General features: G+C 39.1%; 2 long non-coding RNA genes across 7 annotated transcripts in view; both read right to left on the reverse strand.

Annotated features, from left to right (window-relative positions):
• LOC144637725 (uncharacterized) overlaps positions 1-14,990 on the reverse strand; it is a 16,288-nt gene extending 1,298 nt beyond the window's left edge. Inside the window, exons 1-9 of one of the 6 annotated variants that reach the window (XR_013567785.1) lie at positions 14,423-14,990; positions 13,415-13,469; positions 12,015-12,085; positions 9,464-10,542; positions 8,064-8,134; positions 5,453-5,507; positions 3,109-3,198; positions 2,110-2,199; positions 1,276-1,394 (exon numbers count right to left, since the gene is read on the reverse strand). This is a non-coding gene — a long non-coding RNA (uncharacterized LOC144637725). Of the gene's footprint in view, positions 1-1,275; positions 1,395-2,109; positions 2,200-3,108; positions 3,199-5,452; positions 6,320-6,454; positions 6,595-8,063; positions 8,135-9,463; positions 10,813-12,014; positions 12,086-13,414; positions 13,470-14,422 lie in introns of those variants that run through there. The other 5 variants (XR_013567786.1, XR_013567784.1, XR_013567788.1 and 2 more) reach the window with 5 other exon arrangements.
• A 10,477-nt stretch (positions 14,991-25,467) lies between these two features.
• The window catches only part of LOC144637723 (uncharacterized), a 111,266-nt gene continuing 108,742 nt past the window's right edge, over positions 25,468-27,991 (reverse strand). Inside the window, exon 4 of the long non-coding RNA XR_013567776.1 lies at positions 25,468-27,107. This is a non-coding gene — a long non-coding RNA (uncharacterized LOC144637723). The remainder of the gene's footprint in view (positions 27,108-27,991) is intronic.

Below are 27,991 nucleotides of genomic sequence, written 5' to 3' on the forward strand. Positions count from 1 at the left end.
TATGCGAGTTAAGGTGGCTTAATACAGTTTTGAGAGGGCAAATCAGTCCAATCTTTAACTTTCTTATACAATCTCCAGAAAAGTTTTTTCTTTTTCTTCTCACTGTTTGTTAAATCCTAAAACCATCTAATGCGATATTTGGAAAATAAAAATGCTTATAAACAGCTTAAATGAACGGCCGAGTGCTTGAGAGGGGACTGGCACTAGTAGTTTAAACGGCGTTTTTCTCAAAATCCACCCGTACGACCTTACCTTAAAATTTCAGAAATAAGATTGCTTTGATATATCATTCATGCAAAATAATATAAAAATCTGTAAGAAGATTTTTCGCAAAATAGGAAAATTGATATTTTGCCGATTATTAAAATAGCTCAAAATCTGTCTTACAGATTTTTTCAAAATTCTGTGATTTTCACCCCTTGAATGTAATTTAAAATTTTCGTAATAGGTTTAATCGAGAAAATTGAAAAACGCGACGAATGGCGTGCGAGCGCGCGCTAATATGACGCCATGCGTCGCGAGCGATAATGAAAGAAAAATTAGAACTTCTCTTCGGTTGATTATCCACCTTTTTTGGCATATTTTTTTCTATCCCAGGTTTCAAGACCTATCTGGAAGTATTTTGAAGTTTTCTTTTGTATACAAATTTGGTAAAGCGCGGTGAAACAGATGGAACTCCTTTTCGTTTCTGTTTAGAGTTGCTTGCGCCATTTTAGCCCGCGCGAGCAATAATGACGTCAAGCAGAAAATCGTAGCGCGCGCCTTTGAGCCACGTAAAAACTGTATTCGGCCACCTTAAGCTGAATTTTCATCAAATTTAAATGTACAAAACCGGATGGCGCAATGGTTTGGTGCGCGCCTGTCCCGCGTAAAACTCGGGGCTAGCAAGCACAAGTTCAAGCCTCTGTCCTGGCGTATAAATAGTTCTTTTTTATAATGAAAAAAATAAATAAATTCGCCATATGGATGAATTTTATTTTTCAAACTGTTTTTAGTACCAAATCCGATCATCTTCAAGGAAAAAAAATTGGGACGAATCTAGATAGCAACACAACGGAAAGAATACTTCCAGTTGAAAAAAATCCTGTGTTGAAATCGCCCTTTTTGTACTGAAAATGTTTAAATTATTACAATTAGGCTTCCGCTCAAATTTATTTTTTATCGCTTATTGACTTAACCTGACAAGGAAGTGTGAATCTGGCCAAAGAAAGTTTTCTCATAAATTTTAAATTTCAAATTCGAATCAACAGTAAACATGTTAACAATAAAACTTACTCGAGCTTGCCTCTTCCGTTCAGAGAAAAATGTCAATGAGAGGAACTTTGATGGCGGCGTTAATGATCCTTTCGAAATTCATCCCAAACTTTAAAGCTGCTCGCTGTTCCTGTTGATACCTAAACGAAAACAAAACATATCATTACCTTACAAAATTGTTTCTTGATTTCAATGTCAACTTTCCCACTAAAGTTGCGATGTACGTTTTAGCAAGTTTTGGTTAAACTTGCGATGTAAGTGTATCTTTTATGGCTAGATTTGTAAGATAGTTCAATGTAATATCGCGAGATAATTAAAATTTAGAACCCGCTGATAGTTTCAAACAGAATAAAATAAAGGCTTATCCGACAAAATGCATTTTCTTGACTAAAATTATTTGCGCCACAATTGAGGTGAGTTTCAGCTGACCGCGCAGAAAGTTGGTAGTTCAATTAACACCAGGGTAAGTGTCTGAAACAGGTTGGCGCAGTGGTTTGGTGCGTGCCTTGTTCGCGTTTATCTTGGGGCTTGCAATCACAAGTTCATCCCACTGTCCGTGCACAAGAATTTTTTTTTTTTACTTTTATAAAAAATAAATTCATCATTTTTTTCATAATCTTTTTTAAAGTACCAAATACGGCGGCCAATAAATAGAGTTAATCCGAGAGGTGCGCGCGACAAAACTGAAAGGTAGTAAGGCAGCACGTGCTTTGTGATTTTATCCGAGAACCTTTATCAAATTAGCTGGATACAGTTTGTTAAACCAAGAGCGCGACTTGAAAGAACTGCCTCCTTCCAGTATAATAAAAACCCTGACGTATGGTATTTATTATTATTATATTATTATCAACTTACGTTGGTCATTTGGTGAGCTCCAGTAGTTTCCTTAAAAGTTCCGGAAGTTGTGCCCAGTTTCCGCTAAGATGGCGTCGGCCACGTTGTCATCTGAAATAGACAAGAACTTACAGTCAGTTACAAACCAAACAAGCAGGTCAGGAGGCAGTCAGTTGACTGGCTGCAACATTAATAGTTCGACAGTGGTCGCTCGAATGCTGGTAAAAAAGTATGAGCCAAAGTATGTTGGCTTGTATGCATCCTTAATATGGAAGGTATCAGCCGACCCCCTCCTTTCCACTTTGATCAATTATATCTAATTTTCTAAAGGTGCGTTCACATCTTAGGCCGAAACATGACTAGTTTTATCACGAATGAATCATGATTCATTGTGAAAAGTGTTCACATCAGGCAGTGCATTGCGCGAATCATGATTGAAACTACCTTCTGAGGTAGTTTCAATCATGATCAGACTAAACAAGTTAAAAATGGCGGAAAAAATATGGGCTGAAACAGGTTGGCGCAGTGGTTTGGTGCGCGCTTTGCTCGTGTTTATCTTGGGCCTTGCAGCCACAAGTTCACCTCACTGTCCCTGCACAAGAATTGTTCTTTTTTTTTTTACTTTTATAAAAAAAATCAATTCATTATTTTTTTCATACTCTTAAATTTAAGTAAGTAAAAATGGCGGCCAATAAATAGAGTTAATCCGCGAGGTACGCGCGACAAGACTGAAAGGTAGTAAGGCAGCACGTGCTTTGTACTTTACCCAAGAACCTTTCTTAAAATAGCTGGATACAGTTTGTTAAACCAAGAGCGCGAATTTAAAAAACTGGCTCCTTCCAGTACACATGTATCATGAAAACGCTTGGCTCCGACGTATCACATTTACGTTATATACGTAAAAGATTATATAGTTCAAAAAGAGTATATAGTATATAGTTCAGTCATCTTTTATTTTATTTTTGTGAAAATCAAATGTTATGTTCATGACAAATGTTAGAAAGCATCTCTTTTACTTACGTTGGTCATTTGGTGAACTCCAGTAGTTTCCTTAAAAGTTCCGGAAGTTGTGCCCAGTTTCCGCTAAGATGGCGTCGGCCACGTTGTCATCTAAAAAAGACGAGAACTTACAGTCAGTTACAAACCAAACAAACAGGTCAGGAGGCAGTCAGTTGACAAGCTGCTGCATTGATAGTTCGACAGTTTTGTTATTTGTTGGAAATCACACGTAAGACCTTAAAACAATTTTGAAAAATGGGCATGATTGATGTTTGATCGGGAAGAGCCTACACTCTCTGATTAGTTGGCCGCGTTTTGTTTACTCGTACAGTGATTAGACTGCCTACTAGAGGCGTGCCGTAATGGCAGAACTGCGTATTCTGTTTGCACAACGTGCTAGCCTGCTTAGCAGGCGTCTGTGTACGTTTTTTAGCCCGTTTAAAAGAGGGCGCGGTCGCGAGAAGGCCGCGCGAGGAAAAAAAATCAATTTTTTCCTCGCGTGCCTCCCTCGCGCCTTTCGCGTTTCCCATACGCGAGCTCGAAACTACGGCGCCTGCTACGCAGGCTATAACGTGCGATTTGATGGGATGATCAAGATTTTGGCCATATTACACTAATCCATCAACTTTATTGGTCTTAAAATTTTACAAATAAAAGAAAAGAAAAGGACCAAAAAGGAATTGCGCGAACGGGAAAATAGTATCCCATGCGGGGCGCAACCCTAAAAACTAAAAAGAATGGCGATAAAAATCTTAAATTAAAAAATATATGTATATACAATAAATCTAATTAATTACTATAGTTAAAAATTATAGTTATAAAATCTAGTTAATTACTTATAGCTAAAGTTATAAAACAAGATGCAGATAATATTAATATTACAAAAATTAAGAGCGGTGGCAAGGGCAGTTACGGAAGAGGAACCAGGTGCAGGGCATGTCAATATCATAGGTAGTGTCCAGTAGAGTAAAATAAGTGACGCGCAGAAAATATTTGAATAAACTTGGGCTAGAAAATTTGTTGTGAGGGGCAAGGTTACAGATAGTGTTCCTAGGTTTTACAATTCTATTGAAAAAAGAAGCTTGAAAAGTTGCGGTTTTACAATAAGCAGGTTTAAGTACGAGGGTGGGGTTCTTAGAGCGGGACCGGCCATGCGTGACAAAAGTAACATATTGATCAATATTTAGGTCAGTGTATCCAGAAATACAGTTATAGAGAAATAAAAGATCTCTCAGTTCCCTGTCATATGTCACTCACTCCGATTGGATGATAGGTGCTTGGCTATATAGTATATAGCGCATGCTGGTATGCAAGCTCTATCTGGAAGGGCGAGTAATCAATAGATACTTCACAAATGTGCGCATACTGAGGTTGTTAAGGGATCCAGGGGGACTCCTATATAAAAAGGAAAAGGAGTGTTCCTCGGAAGATTGGAATGAAACGCCGCAAGTAGACCAATCTGGGCATGGTAAGAGCTATTTTGATCGCTCAAAGAAACCACTTCATGCCTGATCAATCTGGACTGCTGTCACAGTATGACTCATACCGTAAAATTCCGGTTATAAGCCCCCCCCCTTCCCCGTTCAAAAAAATTTCCCCCCCCCCTTTTTTTTTTTTTTTTTTTTTCCCCCTGGTCACGTGACTCACATGCAATCCCAAACAAGACCTCAACTAGTATAAATTTTGGAGTTTTGTCATGAACAATGGTCGCCTCAAAAGTGTCAGTAAACCAGGCAGAGGGAAGGGGGTCAGATGGATTCCACCATATTAGTGTTGCATACAGGCCCTACCCAACTAGTAACCATGGTAACATTTTTTTGTTGATTGACTTTGTTGCTTTTGAGAACACCCCCCCCCCCCCCCCCCCCCCCCCAGAGGGGGGCCCCCGTTGCTAAAGTCTATCAAAGTACAAGTTGAATCTGTTGGTTAAATATATTTAGTGATACAAACTGCTAAAGTTGATCTAAAATCACAACTTTTGTCATGCCAAATGGACTACCGGTACTTCTTAGGGGGGTGATCTGTTCTTAACAAACAACAAAATCAGTTAACTAAAAAATGTTACCATGGTTACAAGTTGGGTAGGCAGGGATCAGTCGACCCCCTTCTTTCCACTTTGATCAATTATGCCTAGTTTTCTAAGACATACATGTTCACTCTTAATTTACCGTACACCCCCAAGTCAGACAAGGAGCATCCCCACCCTTTCACATATATGGGAGCTTAAGGATACATCTGTTTATCCAGTGGGATTTACAGATTATTGCACACCACCAAAAACTATTGCACATTTTCCTTTAGCATGAAACCACAGCCGGAAATTCGCCTGCACTTGTGGCTTCGAAGGAATAGAAATGGAGCTCACCTGTTTACTGGCATTAGTGGAATATCATCCCGTTAAACAGCTGCAATGGTTTCACCTGTAAAAGAGAAAAAATATATTATTTTGAGAAGAATGTCTTCTTCAATTTGCTCAGACCAGGGTCTGAAGACGGCAAGTTTTAATTTTCAGCAACTTCGATTCTGAATTAAAATCAGTCTTTGCTTCACATGCAAATTTATGGGGAAATTTACCTATAGCAAAAACACCATAGCCATTTCAGATCCATTCAGTGCAGGTCCAAATACCAAATGAATTAACAATTTTTGGAGGAATTTTCCTTTAGTGAAATACTATGGAATCTCTCATCCATTCAGTACTTATCCAAATACCAAATTAATTAACAATTTTTTGCTTCTCTTAATTTTAATGTAGGACCAGTCTTTGCTTTACAGATCAAGAAACTTAGTAAGAGATTTTGTTGGGTGGAGCCAGCTCCCTTGTGGGCCAGTTCTTACACCCATCTCTTGTACAAAAGTCCAAGATCCGTTCAGCGCATGCAGACAGTCAAAATTCTAAACATGTTTTTTATTTTAATAAATTTTGATGTAAGACTTATTTTTGCTTCACAGATCAAGTATTTCAGGAAGAGATTTACAGGTGGAACTAACCCCTTATCAGGTCAACTCTTACACCCATCTCTTGTACAAAGTTCAAGATCCATTTAGCACATGCAGATAGTCAAAATTCCAACATTTTTTTATTATTTTGTAAGACCAGTCTTTGTCTCACAGATCGAGAAACTCAGGAAGAGATTTACAGGTGGAGCTAACCCCTTATCAGGTCAACTCTTACACCCATCTCTTGTACAAAGTCCAAGATCCATTCAGCGCATGCAGACAGTCCAACCCGGGCCGTTTGACTCGGAGTCGAGAGCCCTAACCATTAGGCCACCGCCCCTCCCTTGTGGGGCATGGGTACCAAATTTCACAGCAAATTTTTTGCCAAGTAATCTATTTATTTAACTGAATAAAGTTTGTCCAGTACTTAACTGACTGCATATCTGTGATCTGCACATCAAGAGCGAACAGCAGTACAATATTTTGCTCTTTGTTCCTGAAGAAAAAAAATTGTTTTGTGTTAACTAACACAGTTTAATCTTTTTATGATTCTCTAGTGGACTACTAAAGTGGCAGAAACTTTTAGGGAACAAAATCTCATTGCTAATTTTGCCCACTTTTATGTTTTTAGCAATTTAAACTTGCAGAGAATTCTTACAAACTACAGACTGTATTTTTTTCCAGACAATCAGCGAATTTAAACTGAGAGAATAAGTAACTCAAGTAACTCAGCAAGAGATTTACAGGTGGAGCTAACCCCTTATCAGGTCAACTCTTACACCCATCTCTTGTTAAAAGTTCAGTCTAGCGCATGCAGACATTCCAATTCCTTTTTTTGGGGCCCCCCCCAAGATCCATTCAGCGCATGCAGACAGTCCAAATCCCAAAAAATTTTTGAAACAATTTTTAGACTTTATCATGGTAGTTTTAGTCACAGAGGTGGCAATTGCAGCATTCATTGTTTAAAAAGATACTGAAGTCACGTTTCTGAATCGTTTTCTTAAATGTCTTTAGTGACTGACAGTTTCTTTTGCTTCAGGATCATTTGCTTCAGTGTTAGGGACGGTTCATTTTTTATGAGATAGGGGGGGGGGGGCTGGTGGGATTTGAGGGGGGGTCATCCGAAAAAATTTGGCTTTAAAGGGGGGGCCAGCCAAAAAAAATGGTCTGTAAGGGGGGGTTCACTAAATAATTGTACTTTTAAGTGTTGTAAAGAGGCTTCTGAAAGAGTAAAAAAGTCTTGCCAGAATGCCCAAAATAACATTCCTGAGGTTCTCAAAATTTAATTTTTTCCGGGGGAGTATGCCCCCCGAAACCCCCTACTTTGTTATGTACCAAATGCCATTAACTCAACCCAACAGCTTATTGGTTACAAGTGCAGACAACCCATACTAACAGACAACATCCACAATAAACAGTTGAGGCAATGCCAGCTATTTGGAATGTGTTTTTTGTACACTGATAAATTCTTTATTCACAAGGCTCGATATATTTTAATTTCACTTGATTATTGTTTTGTGGGTTTTTTTTTTTTATTTATTTATTTTTTTTTTTGGGGGGGGGGGGTCATCGAAAAAAAAAATTGATTTTGAGGGGGGACCAGGCAAAAATTTTCGATGAAGAAGGGGGGGCCATTATATATAACAGTGACTATCTATCAAATCCCACCAGCCCCCCCTACCCCATAAAAAATGAACGGTCCCTTAGATCAGAAAACTCTTTAAAGAGACTTTGGTGAAAGTAATCATTATACCCCTGAAGTAAAAAAATGCATTAATGTTGTCGCTGCTTCTTTAATTAGTTTATCACTTTTAGAAAACAAGTATTTAACCTGAACACTCCCAGAAATAAAGGAATGACCAGCTTACTTATAAAATCATTATTCTTGTCATTAAACAAAGAAGTGTCATTGACAACTTTAGAATCAGCCTCAAAGTTTTTTGTGGGAAATGAATACCAAAAATCATCACAGTAAATGTTATTGTGCTGAGTAATCTATCTATTAAATATAGAACTGAATAAAGTTTGTCCAGTACTTAACTGACTGCATGTCTGTGATCTGCACATCAAGAGTAAACAGCATGTTAGATAATTGAGCTCTTTGTTCCTGAAGAAAAATAAAGTCATTTATTGGTTGGATAAATAAATGTGAATTTTAGTGTGAACACAATTAGTAATGGTAAAGTCTGTGTCCGAGCCAAGTGGCCCATACAGCCGGAGCTTATCCCGGTTTCCATAGCATTAAGTGACTAGGAATATTGCTACTCCCCCCTGGATGGGATGCTAGTCCATCGCAGGGTTACCCCCAGCAGTCAATTCGCCGGTACCCATTTATACACCTGGGTGGAGAGAGGCACTGTGAGAGTAAAGTGTCTTGCCCAAGAACACAACGCAGTGCTGGCCAGGCCGAACCCGGGCCGTTTGACTCGGAGTCGAGCGCGCTAACCATTAGGCCACCGTGAACACAATTAAGCCCATAAATTTACCAATCATCTGGAAGGGGATGGCAAGCTCTATCTGGAAGGGCGAGTAATCAATAGATACTTCACAAATGTGCGCATACTGAGGTTGTTAAGGGATCCAGGGGGACTCCTATATAAAAAGGAAAAGGAGTGTTCCTCGGAAGATTGGAATGAAACGCCGCAAGTAGACCAATCTGGGCGTGGTAAGAGCTATTTTGATCGCTCAAAGAAACCACTTCATGCCTGATCAATCTGGACTGCTGTCACAGTATGACTCATATGGTCACGTGACTCACATGCAATCCCAAACAAGACCTCAACTAGTATAAATTTTGGAGTTTTGTCATGAACAACCTCAAAAGTGTCAGTAAACCAGGCAGAGGGAAGGGGGTCAGATGGATTCCACCATATTAGTGTTGCATACAGGCCCTACCCAACTAGTAACCATGGTAACATTTTTTTGTTGATTGACTTTGTTGCTTTTGAGAACACCCCCCGTTGCTAAAGTCTATCAAAGTACAAGTTGAATCTGTTGGTTAAATATATTTAGTGATACAAACTGCTAAAGTTGATCTAAAATCACAACTTTTGTCATGCCAAATGGACTACCGGTACTTCTTAGGGGGTGATCTGTTCTTAACAAACAACAAAATCAGTTAACTAAAAAATGTTACCATGGTTACAAGTTGGGTAGGCAGGGATCAGTCGACCCCCTTCTTTCCACTTTGATCAATTATGCCTAGTTTTCTAAGACATACATGTTCACTCTTAATTTACCGTACACCCCCAAGTCAGACAAGGAGCATCCCCACCCTTTCACATATATGGGAGCTTAAGGATACATCTGTTTATCCAGTGGGATTTACAGATTATTGCACACCACCAAAAACTATTGCACATTTTCCTTTAGCATGAAACCACAGCCGGAAATTCGCCTGCACTTGTGGCTTCGAAGGAATAGAAATGGAGCTCACCTGTTTACTGGCATTAGTGGAATATCATCCCGTTAAACAGCTGCAATGGTTTCACCTGTAAAAGAGAAAAAATATATTATTTTGAGAAGAATGTCTTCTTCAATTTGCTCAGACCAGGGTCTGAAGACGGCAAGTTTTAATTTTCAGCAACTTCGATTCTGAATTAAAATCAGTCTTTGCTTCACATGCAAATTTATGGGGAAATTTACCTATAGCAAAAACACCATAGCCATTTCAGATCCATTCAGTGCAGGTCCAAATACCAAATGAATTAACAATTTTTGGAGGAATTTTCCTTTAGTGAAATACTATGGAATCTCTCATCCATTCAGTACTTATCCAAATACCAAATTAATTAACAATTTTTTGCTTCTCTTAATTTTAATGTAGGACCAGTCTTTGCTTTACAGATCAAGAAACTTAGTAAGAGATTTTGTTGGGTGGAGCCAGCTCCCTTGTGGGCCAGTTCTTACACCCATCTCTTGTACAAAAGTCCAAGATCCGTTCAGCGCATGCAGACAGTCAAAATTCTAAACATGTTTTTTATTTTAATAAATTTTGATGTAAGACTTATTTTTGCTTCACAGATCAAGTATTTCAGGAAGAGATTTACAGGTGGAACTAACCCCTTATCAGGTCAACTCTTACACCCATCTCTTGTACAAAGTTCAAGATCCATTTAGCACATGCAGATAGTCAAAATTCCAACATTTTTTTATTATTTTGTAAGACCAGTCTTTGTCTCACAGATTGAGAAACTCAGGAAGAGATTTACAGGTGGAGCTAACCCCTTATCAGGTCAACTCTTACACCCATCTCTTGTACAAAGTCCAAGATCCATTCAGCGCATGCAGACAGTCCAACCCGGGCCGTTTGACTCGGAGTCGAGAGCCCTAACCATTAGGCCACCGCCCCTCCCTTGTGGGGCATGGGTACCAAAAATTGTCACAGCAAATGTTATTGTGCCAAGTAATCTATTTATTTAACTGAATAAAGTTTGTCCAGTACTTAACTGACTGCATATCTGTGATCTGCACATCAAGAGCGAACAGCATGTACAATGATTTTGCTCTTTGTTCCTGAAGAAAAAAAATTGTTTTGTGTTAACTAACACAGTTTAATCTTTTTATGATTCTCTAGTGGACTACTAAAGTGGCAGAAACTTTTAGGGAACAAAATCTCATTGCTTAATTTTGCCCACTTTTATGTTTTTAGCAATTTAAACTTGCAGAGAATTCTTACAAACTACAGACTGTATTTTTTTCCAGACAATCAGCGAATTTAAACTGAGAGAATAAGTAACTCAAGTAACTCAGCAAGAGATTTACAGGTGGAGCTAACCCCTTATCAGGTCAACTCTTACACCCATCTCTTGTTAAAAGTTCAAGATCCATTCAGCGCATGCAGACAGTCCAAATCCCAAAAAATTTTTGAAACAATTTTTTTTTAGTCACAGAGGTGGCAATTGCAGCATTCATTGTTTAAAAAGATACTGAAGTCACGTTTCCGAATCGTTTTCTTAAATGTCTTTAGTGACTGACAGTTTCTTTTGCTTCAGGATCATTTGCTTCAGTGTTAGGGACGGTTCATTTTTTATGAGATAGGGGGGGGGGCTGGTGGGATTTGAGGGGGGGTCATCCGAAAAAATTTGGCTTTAAAGGGGGGGCCAGCCAAAAAAAATGGTCTGTAAGGGGGGGTTCACTAAATAATTGTACTTTTAAGTGTTGTAAAGAGGCTTCTGAAAGAGTAAAAAAGTCTTGCCAGAATGCCCAAAATAACATTCCTGAGGTTCTCAAAATTTAATTTTTTCCGGGGGAGTATGCCCCCCGAACCCCCCTACTTTGTTATGTACCAAATGCCATTAACTCAACCCAACAGCTTATTGGTTACAAGTGCAGACAACCCATACTAACAGACAACATCCACAATAAACAGTTGAGGCAATGCCAGCTATTTGGAATGTGTTTTTTGTACACTGATAAATTCTTTATTCACAAGGCTCGATATATTTTAATTTCACTTGATTATTGTTTTGTGGGTTTTTTTTTTTTATTTATTTATTTTTTTTTTTGGGGGGGGGGGTCATCGAAAAAAAAAATTGATTTTGAGGGGGGGCCAGGCAAAAATTTTCGATGAAGAAGGGGGGGCCATTATATATAACAGTGACTATCTATCAAATCCCACCAGCCCCCCTACCCCATAAAAAATGAACGGTCCCTTAGATCAGAAAACTCTTTAAAGAGACTTTGGTGAAAGTAATCATTATACCCCTGAAGTAAAAAAATGCATTAATGTTGTCGCTGCTTCTTTAATTAGTTTATCACTTTTAGAAAACAAGTATTTAACCTGAACACTCCCAGAAATAAAGGAATGACCAGCTTACTTATAAAATCATTATTCTTGTCATTAAACAAAGAAGTGTCATTGACAACTTTAGAATCAGCCTCAAAGTTTTTTGTGGGAAATGAATACCAAAAATCATCACAGTAAATGTTATTGTGCTGAGTAATCTATCTATTAAATATAGAACTGAATAAAGTTTGTCCAGTACTTAACTGACTGCATGTCTGTGATCTGCACATCAAGAGTAAACAGCATGTTAGATAATTGAGCTCTTTGTTCCTGAAGAAAAATAAAGTCATTTATTGGTTGGATAAATAAATGTGAATTTTAGTGTGAACACAATTAGTAATGGTAAAGTCTGTGTCCGAGCCAAGTGGCCCATACAGCCGGAGCTTATCCCGGTTTCCATAGCATTAAGTGACTAGGAATATTGCTACTCCCCCCTGGATGGGATGCTAGTCCATCGCAGGGTTACCCCCAGCAGTCAATTCGCCGGTACCCATTTATACACCTGGGTGGAGAGAGGCACTGTGAGAGTAAAGTGTCTTGCCCAAGAACACAACGCAGTGCTGGCCAGGCCGAACCCGGGCCGTTTGACTCGGAGTCGAGCGCGCTAACCATTAGGCCACCGTGAACACAATTAAGCCCATAAATTTACCAATCATCTGGAAGGGGATGGCAAGCTCTATCTGGAAGGGCGAGTAATCAATAGATACTTCACAAATGTGCGCATACTGAGGTTGTTAAGGGATCCAGGGGGACTCCTATATAAAAAGGAAAAGGAGTGTTCCTCGGAAGATTGGAATGAAACGCCGCAAGTAGACCAATCTGGGCATGGTAAGAGCTATTTTGATCGCTCAAAGAAACCACTTCATGCCTGATCAATCTGGACTGCTGTCACAGTATGACTCATATGGTCACGTGACTCACATGCAATCCCAAACAAGACCTCAACTAGTATAAATTTTGGAGTTTTGTCATGAACAACCTCAAAAGTGTCAGTAAACCAGGCAGAGGGAAGGGGGTCAGATGGATTCCACCATATTAGTGTTGCATACAGGCCCTACCCAACTAGTAACCATGGTAACATTTTTTTGTTGATTGACTTTGTTGCTTTTGAGAACACCCCCCGTTGCTAAAGTCTATCAAAGTACAAGTTGAATCTGTTGGTTAAATATATTTAGTGATACAAACTGCTAAAGTTGATCTAAAATCACAACTTTTGTCATGCCAAATGGACTACCGGTACTTCTTAGGGGGTGATCTGTTCTTAACAAACAACAAAATCAGTTAACTAAAAAATGTTACCATGGTTACAAGTTGGGTAGGCAGGGATCAGTCGACCCCCTTCTTTCCACTTTGATCAATTATGCCTAGTTTTCTAAGACATACATGTTCACTCTTAATTTACCGTACACCCCCAAGTCAGACAAGGAGCATCCCCACCCTTTCACATATATGGGAGCTTAAGGATACATCTGTTTATCCAGTGGGATTTACAGATTATTGCATACAACCAAAAACTATTGCACATTTTCCTTTAGCATGAAACCACAGCCGGAAATTCGCCTGCACTTGTGGCTTCTAAGGAATAGAAATGGAGCTCACCTGTTTACTGGCATTAGTGGAATATCATCCTGTTAAACAGCTGCAATGGTTTCACCTGTAAAAGAGAAAAAATATATTATTTTGAGAAGAATGTCTCCTTCAATTTGCTCAGACCAGGGTCTGAAGACGGCAAGTTTTAATTTTCAGCAACTTCGATTCTGAATTAAAATCAGTCTTTGCTTCACATGCAAATTTATGGGGAAATTTACCTATAGCAAAAACACCATAGCCATTTCAGATCCATTCAGTGCAGGTCCAAATACCAAATGAATTAACAATTTTTGGAGGAATTTTCCTTTAGTGAAATACTATGGAATCTCTCATCCATTCAGTACCTATCCAAATACCAAATTAATTAACAGTTTTTTGCTTCTCTTGATTTTAATGTAGGACCAGTCTTTGCTTTACAGATCAAGAAACCTAGTAAGAGATTTTGTTGGGTGGAGCCAGCTCCCTTGTGGGCCAGTTCTTACACCCATCTCTTGTACAAAAGTCCAAGATCCGTTCAGCGCATGCAGACAGTCACAATTCTAAACATGTTTTTTATTTTAATAAATTTTGATGTAAGACTTATTTTTGCTTCACAGATCAAGTATTTCAGGAAGAGATTTACGGGTGGAACTAACCCCTTATCAGGTCAACTCTTACACCCATCTCTTGTAAAAAGTTCAAGATCCATTTAGCACATGCAGATAGTCAAAATTCCAACATTTTTTTATTATTTTGTAAGACCAGTCTTTGTCTCACAGATCGAGAAACTCAGGAAGAGATTTACAGGTGGAGCTAACCCCTTATCAGGTCAACTCTTACACCCATCTCTTGTACAAAGTCCAAGATCCATTCAGCGCATGCAGACAGTCCAACCCGGGCCGTTTGACTCGGAGTCGAGAGCCCTAACCATTAGGCCACCGCCCCTCCCTTGTGGGGCATGGGTACCAAAAATTGTCACAGCAAATGTTATTGTGCCAAGTAATCTATTTATTTAACTGAATAAAGTTTGTCCAGTACTTAACTGACTGCATATCTGTGATCTGCACATCAAGAGCGAACAGCATGTACAATGATTTTGCTCTTTGTTCCTGAAGAAAAAAAATTGTTTTGTGTTAACTAACACAGTTTAATCTTTTTATGATTCTCTAGTGGACTACTAAAGTGGCAGAAACTTTTAGGGAACAAAATCTCATTGCTTAATTTTGCCCACTTTTATGTTTTTAGCAATTTAAACTTGCAGAGAATTCTTACAAACTACAGACTGTATTTTTTTCCAGACAATCAGCGAATTTAAACTGAGAGAATAAGTAACTCAAGTAACTCAGCAAGAGATTTACAGGTGGAGCTAACCCCTTATCAGGTCAACTCTTACACCCATCTCTTGTTAAAAGTTCAAGATCCATTCAGCGCATGCAGACAGTCCAAATCCCAAAAAATTTTTGAAACAATTTTTAAAGACTTTATACATGGTTAGTATTAATAGTCACAGAGGTGGCAATTGCAGCATTCATTGTTTAAAAAGATACTGAAGTCACGTTTCCGAATCGTTTTCTTAAATGTCTTTAGTGACTGACAGTTTCTTTTGCTTCAGGATCATTTGCTTCAGTGTTAGGGACGGTTCATTTTTTATGAGATAGGGGGGGGGCTGGTGGGATTTGAGGGGGGGTCATCCGAAAAAATTTGGCTTTAAAGGGGAACCCAGCCAAAAAAAAATGGTCTGTAAGGGGGGGTTCACTAAATAATTGTACTTTTAAGTGTTGTAAAGAGGCTTCTGAAAGAGTAAAAAAGTCTTGCCAGAATGCCCAAAATAACATTCCTGAGGTTCTCAAAATTTAATTTTTTCCGGGGGAGTATGCCCCCGAACCCCCCTACTTGGTTATGTACCAAATGCCATTAACTCAACCCAACAGCTTATTGGTTACAAGTGCAGACAACCCATACTAACAGACAACATCCACAATAAACAGTTGAGGCAATGCCAGCTATTTGGAATGTGTTTTTTGTACACTGATAAATTCTTTATTCACAAGGCTCGATATATTTTAATTTCACTTGATTATTGTTTTTTGGTTTTTTTTTTTTTATTATTTTTTTTTTTTTTGGGGGGGGGGGGTCATCGAAAAAAAATTTGATTTCGAGGGGGGGCCAGGCAAAAATTTTCGATGAAGAAGGGGGGCCATTATATATAACAGTGACTATCTATCAAATCCCACCAGCCCCCCCTACCCCATAAAAAATGAACGGTCCCTTAGATCAGAAAACTCTTTAAAGAGACTTTGGTGAAAGTAATCATTATACCCCTGAAGTAAAAAAATGCATTAATGTTGTCGCTGCTTCTTTAATTAGTTTATCACTTTTAGAAAACAAGTATTTAACCTGAACACTCCCAGAAATAAAGGAATGACCAGCTTACTTATAAAATCATTATTCTTGTCATTAAACAAAGAAGTGTCATTGACAACTTTAGAATCAGCCTCAAAGTTTTTTGTGGGAAATGAATACCAAAAATCATCACAGTAAATGTTATTGTGCTGAGTAATCTATCTATTAAATATAGAACTGAATAAAGTTTGTCCAGTACTTAACTGACTGCATGTCTGTGATCTGCACATCAAGAGTAAACAGCATGTTAGATAATTGAGCTCTTTGTTCCTGAAGAAAAATAAAGTCATTTATTGGTTGGATAAATAAATGTGAATTTTAGTGTGAACACAATTAGTAATGGTAAAGTCTGTGTCTGAGCCAAGTGGCCCATACAGCCGGAGCTTATCCCGGTTTCCATAGCATTAAGCGACTAGGAATATTGCTACTCCCCCCTGGATGGGATGCTAGTCCATCGCAGGGATACCCCCAGCAGTCAATTCGCCGGTACCCATTTATACACCTGGGTAGAGAGAGGCACTGTGAGAGTAAAGTGTCTTGCCCAAGAACACAACGCAGTGCTGGCCAGGCCGAACCCGGGCCGTTTGACTCGGAGTCGAGCGCGCTAACCATTAGGCCACCGTGAACACAATTAAGCCCATAAATTTACCAATCATCTGGAAGGGGATGGTACAGACCTTGGTTGCATTATTAGAAGAAATAAAAAAACTTTAGAAACACTCTTACTACACTGTTTGTTCTTTTTTATGTTTGATATCCTGACTACAAGCTTCCCCGAACCTCCACTTACTCTTAAATATATATATGGAGTGAGAAATTTATTGAACCATGCCCTTCTCTCTTCAGGAGCACCCAATGAGGAAATTTAGTCAAAAGTTTTGGAATGTTGTTACAAGTACTGTTTTGTGTTAACTAACTCTAGTCGACTGTTCAAGTGGCAGAAACTTTTAGGGAACAAAAACTCATTGCCCAATATTGCCCATTTTTATGTTTTTAGCAATTTTAAACTTGTAGAGAATTCTTCAACTCTTCAGACTGTATTTTTTCTAAGATAATCAGCGAATTTAAACTGAGAGAATAAATTGAAGGCGATTTTATGTTTGAGAGATAGAACAGACATTGTTCTTTAGATTTTTGTTGCTAGGTTGCCAAGTGAAGGGGTGCCAAGAATATAGCCCCAAGTGACTTCTGATCAATTCTAGATTCTCTTTTCAAATTGCACTATGTATGTTTATTAATCAAAGAGAGAATTTCATATTGGATCAGAAGTCACTTGGGACCTTATTTCACACACCCTTCAAATGCACAATGGCCCATGTTTGTTGAAATAGAATTTAGAAAAAAATACAGCCAAAATGGGGTATTGAAAAAAACTTAGCCAAACAATAGACAGGAATCACATCATACACTTATTCCTTCAGCAAAAGTACAGGAAGAACATCACTCTAAAACTAAACTTATGGCAAAGTTTTTGACATTTCTGACAGCTTCGGACTCCGGGATCTCAAAAACTCCTGCCTATGTCTACCCCCTAACTTTTGGCCATTTGTCATTTCTTAAGATTTGAAATTTTCCAATTGAACAGGGACAATTTGAATCATGGTTTTTGTGTATTTTTCAAAAATTCACTTGTCAAAGGAATGAAAATTGTAAAGGGATAAAGCCTGTTTGTAGTATTGGAGATTTGGCATATCAAAAAATTACCTCACCTAATGAACTATTGCATACATGAGCACAAGGGAAAAATTTTAGTTTTTTCATGAATTTATCAATAATTCCCTTTAATCCCTTTAATAATTTCACGTTTCAAAGTATTGAAAATCGAGTACTTGTAAATAAATTTAATCCCTTTGATACAAGTAGTTGAATAGCAAAAAAGATTAAATTTAATTTTTTTTAATTCAATTATGTGTGCACGTTTGGCAAAATGTTAAAACTTGTCTTTTTGTAACTCAAGCTGAAGGTATAAAGCGTAAAAGAATTTTTAAATTTAAAAAAAGTCACATTTATACACATGGGCAATTGACTGCAAAAGTTCGCGTTAAGGTCTGCTTAACTTCAAAGTTTGACACTTGATCACCCCGTGAACGCACGCAATAAAAACATATTTTCACGTGATATCAAACGTCTGCTTTTCAGGTGTTAAACTTTTGCTCTCAAAATGCTCACCAAGAGCACTGAGTATGGACAAATCTTTACACTAGAAATGATTCAAATTAACCTGTGTGTGCATATCAACACAGATCAGCATCAATAAGAAGAAGTCTCTATATCTAATGTTGCCTCCATTTCAAAACCGGAATGGGTTGAACTTTTGGCACGAAAGTTGCTGTTACATGCAGTTTGATAAACTTCAAAGTTTGACACCTGAAACGCAGACATTTGACCTCACATGAAAACATGTTTTTAACTCGCGCATTCACAGGTAGATGCAATCAACAGTAATTACAAGAAACACAGGCATGCATGAAGCAAAGCCATTGTTACATTTTGCTAAAAGTGAACACTTATTGGGAATAATTCCCCCAAATTTAAATTCTTTGTCTGTTTTAAAAGTTGTACCAGTAGTGTCAGTCTTGGAGGGTGGAGAGGAAAGGGGGGGGGGGGGGAAATTGACATTCTATTTGGCCCTACCCTCATTCCCTATTCCATTTTATTTTGCCCCAAACTGTAAACTCTTGTTTTGATTTGAATAGAAGATGATTGCGTAGGGGTGAATTTGTGTCTCACAGAGAAATTCCCCCCAAGGGGTGCAGGACCAGCAAGGGTGGTACGGGGGATGGGAGGGGTGTATTGACATTCTATTTGGCCCTCCTTGATGCCCTATTCCAATTTCTTTCGTCCCTAGCTGTCAATTCTTGTTTTGAGAGAAATTCCCTCTGGTGGTGGGGTACCTGGAAGTCTAAATTTCTGCATTTTCTTAAATTCTTCCCCTCTCACAATGGACCCTTTTTGTGTATATTCCTATGCAATGCTGCACAGCAAATTTTCATTTTTCTTCATCTTCCAATTTCCTTCATAGACTTGACCCACCGTCCTAAATCAAGGTTTTAAGCTCCCAATCCCACTAATTTCAGGTATAATATGACCCCCCCCCCCCTGACCCCCATCCCAATATCAGAGTGCAAAGAAATCCAATATCCAGACAAGCTGTATCCAGGATGTTCAAGCCCTATGTTCCAAGTCCTCAAAATTTTCCCAAATTTTCAATGTCAGGCCAGTGAAAGATAAAATCCACTAGCCCCACTGCAAAATCCACTAGCTAGAGCTGGGGTATCAGACATGCACTTCTCTGCACACTGAATATATTACTATAGTCAGTTTCATATTTCATTTTTCTGGAATGTTTAATGTATCAGTCAATTCCAAGCGAGATCATGCCCCCCCCCCGGGCAAACCCCCGAGCATTTGACTTTTTTCAAAATGTCTGATCAAATTCCCCACTATGTGGGCCAGATGCACGGTCAAATGCCCCACCGGTCGGGGCTGAAATGTCATTGTGAGTCGGTTTTCTCGTTGAATTACGGCCGTTTTGCCTACGAGTACCAGCGGATTTGCTAACGACCAGTTACCTTCTCGTTAACACTTGGTCTAAACGGACACTCATGCCTCATTTATCGGTCAATTTTGATAGGAAAAGATAGATACGTTGAAATTAGGTACTTGCATTAGCGTAACCAAATACTAACTTCACGCGCTTGAACTCGCTAGCGGTTTTAGTGCAGAATGCACTTTTGTGATGGTTTGGTGGGCAGTCGTGTGATAAACCCCTAAACCCCTCAAGCGCTAAAGCACTATGGTGTAAACTTTTAATCAGCAATTAATTAATTAATATCAATTAATTAATTATTCCTTGTGGAGGGGGTGGGGGTGGGGAGCACCTGACCGTACCCCTAGGTAAAACCTGGAGCACATCTATGTTACTTTCATATGAAGATCTCAAACGTATATATTTGTTTCAGAAAACGCTTTGCTCTCCTTGTGGTACTACTCAACGTTCTAGGGCAACGTTCTTTACGCCAAACGCATGCGCAGTTTAGTCTACATTTTTTGCTGGAACTCTCATGAACATCTGTTGTATTGCGTGTTTGTGGTAGGATTCCTGCAGACTTCGTGGCGCCAAGTAAAAACCGCAAATTAATTAAATTAGATTTTGAGACTTTCACAGCGCTTTCATAATTAGGTATGCAAAAACTTGCACCGGAATTTTCGGCGTGAACACCTGATAACCAGGAAACAAATATCCTAGCTGTACTGCGTTTTAAAAAACCTGTCGAAAAAGATGTTTTTTGATTAGATTTGTTTCTTTAGTTTTTGAGAATCGTCTTTTGTGCAGTCTAAACCGTAACTTAATTAAATTAAACAAATGTCATCGATGCCGCCGTAAAACAAACAAAAAACAAAAGTTTCATGTTATCGCATTTTTAAGGAAGACAAAAGTATTTTGTTACAAACGAACAAAAGTGTCGTGTTACGTTTGCAAAGATTAGCGTAAGGAACACCTGGGAAAGAGTACAAGTAGCCTGTGAACAGTTTTTCGGAGTAAAATAAAGCAAATAAACACGAACATATATAAAACATCATACTTTCAATTGTTCCATATTGCATTCTGCACTCACCAAATCATCGAGATTTTTATACTTCATGACTCATTTTGTCAACGGTCACATGCCTGACCATGCGGGCTTCTGTTCGATCAAATTCCCCACTATCTAAGCCTCAGTAGCGGTCAAATGCCCGGGGGTTGCCCGGGGGGGGGGGGGGTGATCTCGCTTGGAATTGACTGATACATAAGAACGACTTAACTGTGTGGGTGATTGCATTCACAGGGAGAGTGAACACTCTGAGTTGCATCAATGTTTACATGTAAACACAGACTGAAACCCTTCCGACAAACCTATCAATAATCGGTTAACCCCTGACCAGCCAGCCAAAATCTACTTTTTCACCTTAAAAGTTTCCTGCTTTTTATCAGGAGATGCATAGTTTTGTTTGTTGTTGATAAAACAATCAGCACAGTAGTACATGTATATGTAACTGTATGTCCATGACTTGGGATTATTTTACAAGTCTCTCTGCAAACTACATGAACATGCAGCCCCCTTGATTACAGTGGAACCCCGCTTTACGGACACCCCGGTATTACGGACAGTTTCGTCGGTCCAGACGAAAACCTCATACATTTTCTCTTAAATTAACCCGCTTAATACGGACACCCGTTAATACGGACAAAGGACACTTTTCCGTGTCCCGAGTAACAAACTCTTATACATTTTAAACCCCGCTTTACGGACATTGTTTATCTGTGCACCGACAATTTTCATTGTCGCGATTATTTGCTAACTTGAAGACACTGGACCCTAGACAAAAAATTACAGAATTCGAAGAGTTAAACCCATTTTATTTTAAAGAGTAGCTTGATAGCGTGACTTACGGTGTTTGAACCTTGTACTGTTTTCCGGCTGACTGCTATTCCTATTTAAAAGTTTCACTTTCTTTGCTTAAAGCTTCCGTGCAAAGTAAAGTTATGGACTCTTTTAAATGAGTTTGTAGAGTTTGAGAACGGTTAGGGTCAGAGTTTTAGTTACAAAGGAAATTTTATAGAAAACGTTCTGTTGTTGCTGAAATGCGTTTTATTTCTTGTATATAGTAAAGTTGCTGAGTTCATTAATAGTTCGAGTGTATCACTAGATTGTAGGTTTTTTGTAAAAACTATAAATTTTAGTCAGAGAGTTCACAGTTTGCATTTGTTACAGTTACAGTACAATTAAATAACGTTTTGTTGCCGATAAAACATGTATCAGTGACTTTTTTCGGAGACCCCGCTTAATACGGACACCCCGTTAATACGGACAATTTGGCCTGTCCCCTTTGGTGTCCGTATTAACGGGGTTCCACTGTTTTCTCAACCATGCCGGCTGTATGCCCCAGCCTTATCCCCCACCCTCAATCCTATCCCCTACCCCAGCACATTTCCCCAACCCCCTGGTACTATCCCCAACCCCCACCCCAGACATTATGCCCCCACACTATCCCGCACCCCTGCACTATTCCCCAACTGAGCCCCGGCACTATCCACCATCACCAGCCCTATCCCCCACCCCCGGCACTATCCCCTGGCCCTATCGCCCACCCAGGGTGGGCGAGTGGTGCTCAGATGAACCCCCTTGATTTGTGAATATTAAACCCTCCTTCCCTTAACATACAATCATGTGTTTCCGCTTTAAGTATCAGTTTGATTACTTAAAAATTTTAACCACCCATGAAGCAAGGTCAACAGAGGAAATACAGTAAGATAAATTATAAACATCTTATCCACTTTTTAAACATTTGGAGGATTTGATTACTAGTAAGTTGCCAATTATAGTTAAAATTCAAAAAATATTGCAAGTATTAGTAACCCTGTCTGTGGTCTTGCCTTATCTTACACATAAATTAAAGCAGAACTTGATTTACGTCATACAGTGCAATGATCAAATCCAAACTTTTTAAGTGGAATTAAATATTAATTGAGTTTAATGGGGAGTGGTACGGTACGCTAGGATCAGGTTTCCAGTTTGTACTTTCATTATCTTCGCTCGGTCACCGTTCGCTACGGTCGAAACAAGTAAATCGTATATTTCTTTTCTCATTTCGTTGGGAAAGAGACATGTCTTCGAAAAGAAAAATAAGCGCACTTCTTCTTGCCCTGGATGTCATCTCCCGAAAACAGAACACGGTTTTGGGACCATGAATAAACATTGTAATGGCCCTGATGTCAGCGACGCGGAGGAAAGTATGGACGAAATCGACGCCGCTGCTCCGTCGCCGTCGTCAAAGTCGAAGTCTCCACTAAGTCAAGCCAATACGGAGCTTCTTCAGGCCGTGAGGGCACTCTCCGATCAAGTGGTCGCGCTACAGCTAGAGCAAAAATCTCTTCGGGAGATGGTGGAGAAAAAAGCGGGGCGGATCCCCAAACAAGGACACGAGCACCGCAACATCGCAAGATTCAACAGAAACAGGTAACGTTCAGCATATTAAACCTCGTGTGTATGTTGATCTTACTACGCTTCTCCCTCGGGTCAAGACTGAAAAGTCCTCCGAAACCGGATCTGGCGATACCAAACGAAAAGTGACCATCGAGTCGTTCGATCAATGGCTGGAAGCGTGGTCTGCTTACGAAGAAAAGCTGATGACGGCTAACCCGGATCGATATATCGAGCTTGCTCACTACAGAAGCATTATTCAGAAAGCCAACCGTAAATTCCAAAAATATTGCAAGTATTAGTAACCCTGTCTGTGGTCTTGCCTTATCATACACATAAATTAAAGCAGAACTTGATTTACGTCATACAGTGCAATGATCATATCCAAACTTTTTAACCTGGGCAAAACTGAAAATTCCCCTAAATTAGAAGAGAGGCAGAGGTGGATGCATTAAGAGTAAATAATTTAAACCCAGGAGTGTTAGAAGTTAATTAAGGACCGTGCTCTGTAGAATTGTTATTGGTGAATGTGAATCGTTATGAAGTGAGTGGAAGTCATAAAATTATCAGAGTCAAGTGAAAAGTTGTTTGTCATCTGGTCAAAAGTCTGAAATCTTTGCAGGTCGCCGGCTGCAGTGATTGGCCTGTGTTATGCCAATAAACATTTAATAGTTGTTTAAAGTCATGGTGTTAGTTTCAATCCAGTTAAGGTTTAGTCAAATTTGTGTCAAAAAAGCTGTTTAAAGTAATGGCATTGGTTGTATATGCACTGTAGATATGTGAAGTCCGCTGTTGAATGTGTATGTGTGTCAGTCAACGATGTTATGGTAATGAGAAATTGCTTTTGTGAAGTTAAATAACATCCCTTAATTTTACCTGATATTTCAGGAAAAAATTCCAGGCTGTTTCCTGGAGGTATGGTGCCCTGCAGCACCCTTGCAGAAGCCAGGTTAAGTTTTGATTTGATCAATGCATAAGAACACAAGTGTTTACCTGACTCCTGGATTGCAATAAATCATCAACTAGAATATGCTAATGGATAATATAGTTGTCATCTTCTCCCAAAGCAGCTGCCTCTTCCTGTTTATAAAGAAGAAAAAGTAGAATAATTTAGACAAGAGCATTTGCCAGGTGTGTCAAAATTAATTATGAGTACTGCGCATGCCCACAATCTTTTACAATAATTTCATTACTGGATTGATCAGACTTATATCCAAGGGGAATAGGCATACCAGAGGTCAGTTACCATGGCTGCAAATAGTTTTTGTGACTACTGCGCATGCGCCAGTAGTCACTATTGCTGTCATGTCCGTCCCGAAAGTAAGTAAGTAACAATAGAGTATACTTCGGAGCCAATCAGCACAAAGAAATACAGATATGTGAGTCTCTTCGGTAACACTTCGTAACAACGATGGCCTACCGATGGTCTACGATGACAAACTAACATCTTTGTAGTGTTCGATTGCGAGGTCTGTGTTTTATATTTTACAACATTCACCTCTCACAGCTTTCGTATTTTGTTTCTAACCGAACAGATGAAAAGTTTCGTGAGAATTTTTCAGCTTTTAGGTCGGTATAGAAAGTATACGACAAATTTCTCGGCTTCGCTTCGCTCTCAGCTTTGGAACGGATTGTTCGATCGCGAGTTAAGTGTTTTATATTTTACAACATCACACAGCGTTCTCATTTGCTTCCAACCGATCAGATAAAAGGTTTGGTGAGTACATTTATGCCTTTAGCTCGACCAGTTATTAGTGTGCGACGAATGTGTATTGTATTTTAACCTGATTTGACCACGCGTGATAAACAACACGTGCGCTTGCCGATACTCCAACTCCATAATTGTAAAGTACATTAGCCTCGTGTGAAGAAATTGAACACCTCTTTAGGAGAATTCAGCCACTGCGGATGAATATTTCGCGCTTAAGTTTTAGGGGAATACATGATCCCCTCTCCCACTATGGTAATAATATAATATTGTGTCCGTTTACGTAGCAAACAAATCTGAATAAGTGCCTGCTATTGACCTCTACTGTCGAATTAAATCTTCTAGTGATCGAGAAACTATCGATGTGAAAGCTGTGGTGAATCATTACAAAAATTCTTTTTTAAAAAATAATTACTCCAGAACTGTGATTTGTTAGATGTATTAAAACATAATGATCGTAAACCGTGGTAGTTCGATCAAATAAGCGATAAACTACAGTGTTCATCATTCAAGCCCTCGCAGCCTAAAGTTCAAGTCACGCAATCGCTTTAATACAAGTACTTTTACATATATACAACTCCACAGTACGCTTTTATTTGAGATTTTAGTCTTTATATCCGCTTTTTAATTGTAATTCTAATTGTAATATTTTACTAATATTGCAATCTTTATTTACTATATTCAGCAATAATTATTTCTTTATTGCAAATCATTTAAGTTAAGTATTTACAGGTAATTAAACAACTTCCAGGCATAGAAGATGAATGAAAGTTTCCCGTTACAAACACAGTTTTTCTCCTGTGTATACAATGAAAAAAGTCCTTTGATTGCCAATTACAAGGAAATGAACAAACAAATAACCTGCAGAGCAGTGTGCCTCTCACCAAGAAAGTGTGAAGTTTTGACCGATTACAGTAAAAAGAAGAACCCATTTGTATATAAGTTAAAAAGTTCAACGCGGACACCTTTTCGAACACCCTAAACCACACAACCAAAACACACATAGGTTTGGGTCTAAGGCAGCCTTTATTGACAACTGTTAAAATGTAACTTTCAATAACAACATAGAAAATAAAATACTAAATTACACTCCGAGGAACAATAGACAAACTACTATATCAAAATAAAACAGAAATAAAGATAATACACAAGGCTGCCTGTACAAACAAAGCCCACCAAGAATAAAACCAAAAACTGGGAGGGCAGGGAGGGAAAATAACTGCGAAATACACTGGCTGCTTGCTTAACGTATGTACTTGCTGCAAGAGCATTAGCAACTAGCCTATCTAAGACATGCGACACTGAAGTATTGCTATGATTGTACTTCTACTTGCATGCTGGAAACTCACTAGTACTACTTGTCTAAAGTAATATTACAGCTAACAAGGTAATTGCGAAATAGGAATGACCTATACAATAGTTGGCAGACTGGGCAAGACTGCCTTGGCCCCAATACCTAGTTTGTGATTTAGACAAGCATCACCATCCGCCGATGCTTCCCCTAAACCACACAACCAAAACACACATAGGTTTGGGTCTAAGGCAGCCTTTATTGACAACTGTTAAAATGTAACTTTCAATAACAACATAGAAAATAAAATACTAAATTACACTCCAAACCCAACGTGTGGAATGTGGAGTCATATTGATGTGTTTGAGATAATAGCCTTAGCAAGGATATTAACTGACTGAAGTCTGATAGTAAGTGGAACCGTAAGGTATAGGAGAACGGCATCTGAATGCCAGTCACCCAGAATCTTAATAAGATCTACAGGAATACCTGCTTGAAAAGCAAAGGAGGCCCCACCCCTACGGAAAGAGTGGCAGGCATAATCTTTGGCTGGCAGACCTAGGGATAAAAGAACCGCCCTAAGTTTTTTTAAAAACATAGCGTACGTAAAAATTTTTTGTTGTAGGTCAGGCGAGCTGAGAAACAAAAAGGCCTGTGAGCTGGGGTTAGCCTGATGGGTAAAGTACATAGCCCGGGTTATAGCCCTAGCGGGACAAAGGGGGGAGTCTGGAATAAGGGGAAGAGGAAGTTGGACAACCCTTTCGCGAAATTGGATAGTCTTACTCCAGCGAATGGACATTAAGTAGCCCCAGGGGAAGGACTGGAAATCTGAGCGTAAAAGGTGCTGGGATGTATTGAAAGCCCCGGGGGAACTGGCTAGCAGGTGGCTCTTGCGTAACATGCCAAAGAAAGAAACCAAACAAATGGCCCAGAACGAAGCATCAAAACTAGAGCGCATGTCTAGCTGAGAGTGAATACGCAGCAAAATATCTGGGGTGATAGGTAACTTTTGGGCAGGTGGTTCCCCTTTAACCCGTTTAATACCTGTAAGGAGGGATTGTAAGGACCAGTTGTCTATTAGGGGATTGGGTAAGTTGAACTCCTTGTGAATAAGGCCGATAATGTTTAAATAATTTGGAATAGAGGATGGCTTTAGGGATCTAGCTAGGAAAGCTGCATATTGGCAGAGGTGGGCAGGCTGTGCAGGAAAAGGTGGGTATCCCATGCGTGCACAAAACCGGAGATAGCTGGCACGGTGAGTGCGGTAGGTTGCCTTTGTGTTGTCTGCAAAAGTATGGAAGCGGTACTGGAAGATTTCGTCTTCAAGTTCCTTGGCAAGCTCTGGTTCTTGTGAATCTGGAAAGAAGGAAAATACCACTGTTCAGGGACATGTGATTGACCAAAGGTGTTGAATAGACTTGCTGAATAGGTTGATACTGCAGCAGGAGGCGGGAAAAGGCGATGGCTTTGTCCGGTTGGTGTTTTTTTTTTTAACTGCGAACTACACTATAACTGCGAAATACACTGGCTGCTTGCTTAACGTATGTACTTGCTGCAAGAGCATTAGCAACTAGCCTATCTAAGACATGCGACACTGAAGTATTGCTATGATTGTACTTCTACTTGCATGCTGGAAACTCACTAGTACTACTTGTCTAAAGTAATATTACAGCTAACAAGGTAATTGCGAAATAGGAATGACCTATACAATAGTTGGCAGACTGGGCAAGACTGCCTTGGCCCCAATACCTAGTTTGTGATTTAGACAAGCATCACCATCCGCCGATGCTTCCCAATAATATCTTGATGGGTACAGTTGTAGATACTATGATATGTAGCTGAACACTATCCACTTGACTTCTCAAGATCAGAAAATGAGAAATTCAAACATATTGTGCTTCTATTAAAGGCAAACCAAAAGCAAATATGAATTGTTCTGCAATGCTTTGAATAATTATGTTCTGTTCTTGTTATATAGATATACAAAATAACGATGTAGCAACTCCTGTTAAATAGATCTCACTAAGTTGTTGTATCATTCTTGTTTGATATTAAAGTTTATTAAATTAATTGAAACTGTTTTTGATTATCCAATAATTTTTGGGTTGTATTTTGGAGCCGATTTCTGGTTACTTTTGTGGGAGGCGCAGTGGCCTAATGGTTAGTGTGCTGAACTACTGATCAATTGCAAGCAGTCGGGGTTCGAGCTCTGGTGCGGCGTTTTGTTCTTGGGCAGGAAA

Source organism: Oculina patagonica, chromosome 14 (assembly GCF_052425735.1).
Source record: "Oculina patagonica isolate OP01 chromosome 14, crgOcupat, whole genome shotgun sequence".
NCBI classification, from domain to species: Eukaryota; Metazoa; Cnidaria; class Anthozoa; order Scleractinia; family Oculinidae; genus Oculina; species Oculina patagonica.